The following is a 10,502-nucleotide window of genomic DNA, read 5'->3' as shown; positions in this document are numbered from 1 at the left end:
CGTCGGCGAGCCAGTCCTGAGCCCTTGGCCAGGTGAGCCCGTCACTTGCACCGATCCATGCACCGACGCAACGCTAACACGACCACCACCACTGAGCACCACGCGGACCAAGCCTGCCCCCACCTACCCAGGACGATGGCCCCGATCCGCCTCGGGCCCAGATCTGGTCTGCCCAAGCATAAACCTAATACATCTCCAATTTATCTATAATTTTTTTATTGTTCCATGCTATTATATTATCATTCTTGGATGTTTTACAATCATTTTATAGCAACTTTATATCATTTTTGGGACTAACCTATTGACATAGTGCCCAGTGCTAGTTGCTATTTTTTGCTTGTTTTTTTACTTCCCAGAAAATCAATACCAAATGGAGTACAAATGCAGCGAAACTCTTCGGATATTGATTCTGGACCAGAAGATACAAGATGGGGCAAAGAAGTACCAGAGGGGTGCCCCGAGGGGGGCACAACCCACCTGGGCACGCCTGGGGGCCCAGGCATGCCCTGGTGGGTTGTGCCCACCTCGGTGACCTCCCGCACCACCTCTTTGCTCTATAAATACCCCGAAAATCCAAAAACCCTAGGGGAGTCGACAAAACACAATTCCAGCCACATATCCAATCTAGACACCATCACAGAGGGGTTCATCATCCTCATTGGTGCCTCTCTGATGATGCGTGAGAAGTTCATTGTAGACCTCCGGGTCTGTAGTCAGTAGCTAGATGGCTTCCTCTCTCTCTCTCTCTTGTGATTCTCAATACAATGGTCTCTTGGAGATCTATTTGATGTAACTTTTTTGCAGTGTGTTTGTTGGGATCCGATGAACTTTGAGTTTATGATCAGATCTATTTTATCCATGAAAGTTATTTGAGTTTTGATCTCTTATATGCATCATTGCTTATAGCCTCGTATTTCTTCTTTGAATCTTTGGTTTAGTTAGGCGAACTAGATCGATATTTCTTGCCATGGGAAGAGGTGCTTTGTGATGGGTTCGACCTTACGGTGCTCAATCTCGGTGACATAAGGGGACATGCCACATATGTATCATTGCTATTAAGGATAACAAGATGGGGTCTATTCCTACATGAATAGATCTTGTCTACATCATGTCATCATTCTTATTGCATTACTCTGTTTCTCCATGAACTTAATACACTAGATGCACGTTGGATAGCGGTCGATGTGTGGAGTAATAGTAGTAGATGCAGGCAGGAGTCGGTCTACTAATCTTGGACATGATGCCTATATAATGATCATTGCCTCGATATCGTCATAATTATTTGAAGTTCTATCAATTTCCCAACAGTAATTTGTTTACCCACCATATGCTATTTTTCTCGAGAGAAGCCACTAGTGAAATCTATGGCCCCAGGGTCTATTATTTATCATATTTGCCTTTGAGATCTATTTTTATTCGCTTTTATTTTCAGATCTGTTAATCCAAAAACCCAAAAATACCTTGCTGGACTTTTTTGTTATTTATTTTATTTCATGTTTCCGCAAGATCTATTTATCCAATCTACTACAAATTTATCTATCTTTTTACCCGGGAGGGATTGACAACCCCTCTTACACGTGGGTTGCAAGTATTTGTTCTTTGTGTGCAGGTACCATTTACATAGTGTTGCGTGGTTCTCCTACTGGTTTGATAACCTTGGTCTCATCACCAAGGGAAATAACTACCGTAATTGTGCTGCATCATCCCTTCCTCTTTGGGGGAATACCGACCTAGTTCAAGCCGCGTCAAAGGAATTTCTGGCGCCATTGCCGGGGAGACATCATCAATATCTATCAGGTTCCTAATCACAGATTTCATCTCCTTGCAATTTACACTATTTGTTGTTTTCCTTTCGTTTTCATCTCCCCCACATCACAAAAATTTCTCGTTTTATTCGCCTTCTTTTTCGTTCGCCTTTTTCCTCTTTCGATCTTATGTTTTCTTGTGTTTCCATGTGCCTTCTATTTTGCTTGCATCTTTTCTTGCTAAAAATCTATTGCTATGGATCCACTTGGAGTTCTCTACCTGGATCATATTTGATCCATATGTGCTTGTACTGAAACCCCAACTAGTTTAGTTGAGGGAAATCATTAGATGAGCATGCTTATTTTGCGCATCATCATTTGTCTGAAAAAGGGAAGCTCTTATGGAATGAAATAAATTGTTTGTGATACGTCTCCAACGTATCTATAATTTTTTATTGTTCCATGCTATTATATTATCAACCTTGGATTTTTTTATATGCTATTTTATATGATTTTTGGGACTAACCTATTAACCTAGAGCCTAGTGCCAGTTTCTATTTTTTCCTTGTTTTTGAGTTTTACAGAAAAGGAAAATCAAATGGAGTCCAATTGACCTGAAACTTCACGGAACTTATTTTTGGACCATAAGAAGGCCATGGAGTAAAAGAGTTGGGCCGGAAGAGTCCCGGGCAGCCCACGAGGGTGGGGGGCGTTCCCACCCCCTGGGCGCGCCTCCCTACCTCGTGGACAGCCAGGAGACCCCCTCTGACTTGTTCTTGACGCCAAAACCTCTTATATATACTAAAACTTCCAGAAAGAAACCTAGATCGGGAGTTCCGCCGCCGCAAGCCTCTGTAGCCACCGAAAACCAATCTAGACCCATTACGGCACCCTGCCAGAGGGGGGAATCCCTCTCTAGTGGACATCTTCATCATCCCGGCGCTCTCCACGACGAGGAGGGAGTAGTTCACCCTCGGGGCTGAGGGTATGTACCAGTAGCTATGTGTTTGATCTCTCTCTCTCTCTCTCTCGTGTTCTTGATTTGGCACGATCTTGATGTATCGCGAGCTTTGCTATTATAGTTGGATCTTATGATGTTTCTCCCCCTCTACTCTCTTGTAATGGATTGAGTTTTCCCTTTGAAGTTATCTTCTCGGATTGAGTCTTTAAGGATTTGAGAACACTTGATGTATGTCTTGCATGTGCTTATCTGTGGTGACAATGGGATATCACGTGATCCACTTGATGTATGTTTTGGTGATCAACTTGCGTGTTCCGTGACCTCGTGAACTTATGCATAGGGGTTGGCACATGTTTTTGTCTTGACTCTCCGGTAGAAACTTTAGGGCACTCTTTGAAGTTCTTTGTGTTGGTTGAATAGATGAATCTGAGATTGTGTGATGCATATCATATAATCATACCCACGGATACTTGAGGTGACATTGGAGTATCTAGGTGACATTAGGGTTTTGGTTGATTTGTGTCTTAAGGTGTTGTTCTAGGACGAACTCTATGATAGATCAAACGGAAAGAATAGCCTTGTGTTATTTTACTATGGACTCTTGAATAGATCGATCAGAAAGGATAACTTTGAGGTGGTTTCGTACCCTACCATAATCTCTTTGTTTGTTCTCCGCTATTAGTGACTTTGGGGTGACTCTCTATTGCATGTTGAGGGATAGTTATATGATCCAATTATGTTATTCTTGTTGAGAGAACTTGCACTAGTGAAAGTATGAACCCTAGGCCCTGTTTCAACGCATTGCAATACCGTTTTTGCTCACTTTTATCATTAGTTACCTTGCTATTTTTATTTTTTCAGATTACAAAAACCTATATCTATCATCCATATTGCACTTGTATCAGCATCTCTTCGCCGAACTAGTGCACCTATACAATTTACCATTGTATTGGATGTGTTGGGGACACAAGAGACTCTTTGTTATTTGGTTGCAGGATTGTTGAGAGAGACCATCTTCATCCTATGCCTCCCACGTATTGATAAACCTTAGGTCATCCACTTGAGGGAAATTTGCTACTGTCCTACAAACCTCTGCACTTGGAGGCCCAACAACATCTACAAGAAGAAGGTTGTGTAGTAGACATCAAGCTCTTTTCTGGCGCCGTTGCCGAGGAGGTTAGCGCTTGAAGGTATATCTTTAGATCTTGCAATCGAATCTTTTTGTTTCTTGTTTTATCACTAGTTTATTCTATAAAAGAAAACTAAAAATGGAATTGAGGTTGCCTCATATGCTTCATCTTTTTTGATGTCTTTAATGAAAATAAGGATTCCGGTAATTATGCCAAAATGCTAGAAGAAGAATGCATTAAAATGTTTGGCACTAAATCTTTGAATGATGAGCATGATTGCAATGTTGTTAGTACGAACTCTTTGAATATCCATAGCACTAATGATGATTGCACTAGTCATGATGAAAATGCCTCTTATAAGCATGTCAATTATTGTGGAGTGCATAGGGTTTGCAAGTACACACCAAATAGGGAAGATAGATTTTGCAAGAGGCATAAGTATTTAGAAACTAATGGTTGAAAGAAAGGCTAGATGTTTGTGTTGAAAATTTAAATTTTCTTAGCCATCCTTGTGAACTTTGCAATGAACGTGGTCATTTAAATATCCAATGCAAATTGTTTCATGATCAAATTGTGTCCAAAAATTGTGATGACTTGATTTCCCTTGAACATCGTAATGAACTTAGTTTGCTTCTGGGTTATGAAGAAATTAAACGTATAACTAAGGATATTCCAGAATTTTCCCTCGATAATGTTCTTGATTTTGATCTAGAGGAAATTTATATGTATTGTGCAGTGAATTGCATTCTAAATCCTTATATTGCTAATTACATAAAGTCAAGAAAACAATTATAAGATGAAGAGAATACTAATGAAAGGGAAGAGACTTCCCAATATCCTCCTATTATTTCTTATGATGAATCAGGTAACGAGGAGGAGCCTTCTATTCAACCAATCTCATTAATAATGAGCTCCAAAAAGAGGATTAAACCCACACATGATGTGAAGAAGAAAAAGAAAAGACGGAGAAGCAAAGGTAATAAGGTATTCCTCCCAAATGATGTTGCTCCTATTATTCATTGTGATGATGATAATTGTTATATTATTGGTGCTATCCATACTATTAGTGATGAGAGTGATTATGCTTATGATATGAAAAGTCCCAAGCTTGGGGATGCTATGTTTGATGAGAATGACATGTTTGAGAATTTATTTGCTGCAACTAATGTTTGTACCAAACTTGGGGATGCTATGTTTGATGAGAATGACATGTTTGAGAATTTATTTGCTGCAACTAATGTTTGTCCCAAGCTTGGGGATGCTATGTTTCATGAATATGATATAATTAACCTCCCAAGTTTTGATATGCAAATTTATTATGATGATAACATGTCTCCTATTTATGATGGTTATATTGATGAAAGTGGGTTTGGAAGAGTGTCAACTTTAGGAAGTAATGATCCTACTATTTTGGAGGATGTTGAATCTTATTGTGACAATTATGAAAGTGGATTTGTAGAGGTCATGACTTTGTTTAGTAATGATTCCACTATCTTGGAAGAGGTTTAAATTGATTATGATGAGAACAAAGTTGCTACTTATGATGATTATTGTGATGATACTTATGCTATAAAAAGTAGAGATGATTATATTTATAAAACTTGTCATGATTCTGATTACCCTTTTTCTGAACATTACTCCTTTAATGTGGAAACAATTTATAGTATTCGAGTTTCTTATGATGCTCCCACTATTCCGAATGAGAAGAATTTTGCTTATGTGGAGAGTAACAAAAATTCTATGCTTGTAGATCATGAAAAAGAATGCTTTATGTGATAGTTATATTGGTGAATTCATTCATGATGCTACTGAAATTTATTATGAGGGAGGAATATATGCTTGTAGGAATTGCAATAATATCAAGTTTCCTCTCTATGTGTTGAAAATCTTGAAGATTTCCTTGTTTTACCTTCCTATGCAAGTTTATTCATGTTCCCACAAGTTGTTTGCTCACAAAATCCCTATGCATAGGAAGTGGGTTAGACTTAAATGTGCTAGTCATATTATTCATGATGCTCTCTTTATGTTTCAATTCTTATCTTTTATGTGAGCATCATTGAAATCATCAATGCCTAGCTAGGGGAGTTAAACTATAGTGCTTGTTGGGAGGCATCCCAATTTTATTTTTGTTCTTTGTTCTATGCTCCTGTTTAGTAATAAATAATTCATATATCCTCTGTTTATATGTGGTTTTATGTTTTAATTAGTGTTTGTGCCAAGTAGAACCTTTGGGAAGACTTGGGTGAAGTCTTTCTGATCTTGCTGTAAAAATAGAAACTTTAGCGCTCACGAGATTAGCTACCTTTTTTTACTGGAGAGTGTGATTTGGTTGATTCTTTTTGCATATGATTAATAGACAAATTCCTCACGTCCACCCATTCATTTCAGAATTTTTTGAGTGACAGAAGCATTCGAATGATACAGATTACTACAGAGTGTTCTGTTTTTTGACAGATTCTGTTTTCATTGTGTTGTTTGCTTATTTTGATGAATCTATGAGTAGTATCGGAGGGTATGAATCATAGAGAAGTTTTAATACAGTAGATATTACACCAATATGAATTTATAATGAGTTCACAATAGTACCTAAGTGGTGATTTATTTTCTTATACAAACGGAGCTTACGAGTTTTCTGTTAAGTTTTGTGTTGTGACGTTTTCAAGTTTTGGGTAAAGATTCGATGGACTATGGAATAAGGAGTGGCAAGAGCCTAAGCTTGGTGATGCCCAAGGCACGCCAAGGTAATATTCAAGGATAACCAAGAGCCTAAGCTTGGGGATGCCCTGGAAGGCATCCCCTCTTTTGTCTTCGTTCATCGGTAACTTTACTTGACGCTATATTTTTATTCACCACATGATATGTGTTTTGCTTGGAGCATCATTTTATTTTCTTTTGTTTTGCTTGATGTTTGAATAAAATACCAAGATCTGAAACTCTTAAATGTTAGAGAGTCTTCACATGGTTGCATAATTATTCGACTACTCATTGATCTTCACTTATATCTTTTGGAGTAGTTTGTCGTTTGCTCTAGTACTTCACTTATATCTTTTTAGAGCATGGAGGTGGTTTTATTTTGAAGAAATAAATGAACTCTCATGATTCACTTATATTATTTTTAGATTCTTTAGAACAGCATGGTAATTTGCTTTGGTTATAAATTTATTCCTAATATGATGGGCATTCAAGATGGGTATAATAAAAACTTTCATATAGAGTGCATTGAATACTATGAGAAGTTTGATACTTGATGATTGTTTTGGGATATGAAGATGGTGATATTAGAGTCATGCTAGTTGAGTAGTTGTGAATTTAAGAGATACTTGTGTTAAAGTTTGTGATTCCTGTAGCATGCACGTATGGTGAACCGTTATGTGATGAAGTCGGAGCATGATTTATTTATTGATTGTCTTCCTTATGAGTGGCGGTCGGGAACGAGCGATGGTCTTTTACTACCAATCTATCCCCTAGGAGCATGCACGTAGTACTTTGTTTTGATAACTAATAGATTTTTGCAATAAGTATGTGAGTTCTTTATGACTAATGTTGAGTCCACGGATTATACACACTCTCGCCCTTCCACCATTGCTAGCCTCTCTAGTACCGTGCAGCTTTCGTCGGTACCATAAGCCCACCATTTACCTTCCTCAAAACAGCCACCATACCTACCTATTATGGCATTTCCATAGCCATTCTGAGATATATTGCCATGCAACTTCCCACTGCTCCGTTTATTATGACACACTCCATCATTGTCATATTGCTTTGCATGATCATGTAGTTGACATCGTATTTGTGGCAAAGCCATCGTTCATAATTATTTCATACATGTCACTCTTGATTCATTGCACATCCCGGTACACTGCCGGAGGCATTCATATAGAGTCGTATTTTGTTCTAAGTATCAAGTTGTAAGTAAATAAAAGTGTGATGATCATCATTATTAGAGCATTGTCTCAGTGAGGAAAGGATGATGGAGACTATGATTACCCCATAAGTCGGGATGAGACTCCGGACGAAAAAAGAGAGAGAGAAAAAAGGCCATAAAAAGAGAGAAGGCCCAAAAAAACAAAAAATGAGAGAAAAAGAGAGAAGGGACAATGCTACTATCCTTTTACCACACTTGTGCTTCAAAGTAGCACCATGATCTTCATGATAGAGAGTCTCCTATGTTGTCACTTTCATATACTAGTGGGAATCTTTCATTATAGAACTTGGCTTGTATATTCCAATAATGGGCTTCCACAAAATGCCCTAGGTCTTAGTGAGCAAGCGAGTTGGATGCACACCCACTTAGTTTCTTTTTGAGCTTTCATACACTTATAGCTCTAGTGCATCCGTTGCATGGCAATCCCTACTCACTCACATTGATATCTATTTATGGGCATCTCCATAGCCCGTTGATATGCCTAGTTGATGTGAGACTATCTTCTCCTTTTTGTCTTCTCCACAACCACCATTCTATTCCACCTATAGTGCTATGTCCATGGCTCACGCTCATGTATTGCGTGAAGATTGAAAAAGTTTGAGAACATCAAAAGTATGAAACAATTGTTTGGCTTGTCATCGGGGTTGTGCATGATTTAAATATTTTGTGTGATGAAGATAGAGCATAGCCGGACTATATGATTTTGTAGGGATAGCTTCCTTTGGCCATGTTATTTTGAGAAGACATGGTTACTTTGTTAGTATGCTTGAAGTATTATTATTTTTATGTCAATATTAAACTTTTGTCTCGAATTTTATGGATCAGAATATTCTTGCCACAATAAAGAGGATTACATGGATAAATATGTTAGGTAGCATTCCACATCAAAAATTATGTTTTTATCATTTACCTACTCGAGGACGAGCAGGAATTAAGCTTGGGGATGCTTGATACGTCTCCAACGTATCTATAATTTTTTTATTGTTCCATGCTATTATATTATCAACCTTGGATGTTTTATATGCATTTATATGCTATTTTATATGATTTTTGGGACTAACCTATTAACCTAGAGCCCAGTGCCTGTTTCTGTTTTTCCTTGTTTTTGAGTTTTACAGAAAAGGAAAATCAAACGGAGTCCAATTGACCTGAAACTTCACGGAACTTATTTTTGGACTAGAAGAAGGGCATGGAGTAAAAGAGTTGGGCCAGAAGAGTCCCGGGCTGCCCATGAGGGTGGGGGCGCGCCCACCCCCCTGGGCGTGCCTCCCTACCTCGTGGACAGCCCGGAGACCCCCTGACTTATTCTTGATGCCAAAACCTCTTATATATACTGAAACTTCTAGAAAGAAACCTAGATCGGGAGTTCCGCCGCCGCAAGCCTCTGTAGCCACCGAAAACCAATCTAGACCCGTTCCGGCACCCTGCCGGAGGGGGGAATCCCTCTCCGGTGGCCATCTTCATCATCCCGACGCTCTCCATGATGAGGAGGGAGTAGTTCACCCTCGGGGCTGAGGGTATGTACCAGTAGCTATGTGTTTGATCTCTCTCTCTCTCTCTCTCTCTCTCTCTCTCTCTCGTGTTCTTGATTTGGCACGATCTTGATGTATCGCGAGCTTTGCTATTATAGTTGGATCTTATGATGTTTCTCCCCCTCTACTCTCTTGTAATGGATTGAGTTTTCCCTTTGAAGTTATCTTATCGGATTGAGTCTTTAAGGATTTGAAAACACTTGATGTATGTCTTGCATGTGCTTATCTGTGGTGACAATGGGATATCACGTGATCCACTTGATGTATGTTTTGGTGATCAACTTGCGTGTTCCGTGACCTCGTGAACTTATGCATAGGGGTTGGCACATGTTTTCGTCTTGACTCTCCGGTAGAAACTTTAGGGCACAATTTGAAGTTCTTTGTGTTGGTTGAATAGATGAATCTGAGATTGTGTGATGCATATCATATAATCATACCCACGGATACTTGAGGTGACATTGGAGTATCTAGGTGACATTAGGGTTTTGGTTGATTTGTGTCTTAAGGTGTTGTTCTAGTACGAACTCTATGATAGATCAAACAGAAAGAATAGCCTTGTGTTATTTTACTATGGACTCTTGAATAGATCGATCAGAAAGGATAACTTTGAGGTGGTTTCGTACCCTACCATAATCTCTTTGTTTGTTCTCTGCTATTAGTGACTTTCGGGTGACTCTCTGTTGCATGTTGAGGGATAGTTATATGATCCAATTATGTTATTATTGTTGAGAGAACTTGCACTAGTGAAAGTATGAACCCTAGGCCTTGTTTCAACGCATTGCAATACCGTTTTTGCTCACTTTTATCATTAGTTACCTTGCTGTTTTTATTTTTTCAGATTACAAAAAACTATATCTATCATCCATATTGCACTTGTATCAGCATCTCTTCGCCGAACTAGTGCACCTATACAATTTACCATTGTATTGGGTGTGTTGGGGACACAAGAGACTCTTTGTTATTTGGTTGCAGGGTTGTTTGAGAGAGACTATCTTCATCCTATGCCTCCCACGGATTGATAAACCTTAGGTCATTCACTTGAGGGAAATTTGCTACTGTCCTACAAACCTCTGCACTTGGAGGCCCAACAATGTGTACAAGAAGAAGGTTGTGTAGTAGACATCAGTTTGCTATGCTATGCTTGGAATCTTTGTGAAATTTGCGATTTTACTTGTTGCGCTAAGAACCCTAAAAACACCTCCCCTATCT

The sequence above is a fragment of the Triticum aestivum genome, chromosome 3A, assembly GCF_018294505.1.
Source record: "Triticum aestivum cultivar Chinese Spring chromosome 3A, IWGSC CS RefSeq v2.1, whole genome shotgun sequence".
NCBI classification, from domain to species: domain Eukaryota; kingdom Viridiplantae; phylum Streptophyta; class Magnoliopsida; order Poales; family Poaceae; genus Triticum; species Triticum aestivum.
Note: the sequence above shows the minus strand (reverse complement) of the source record.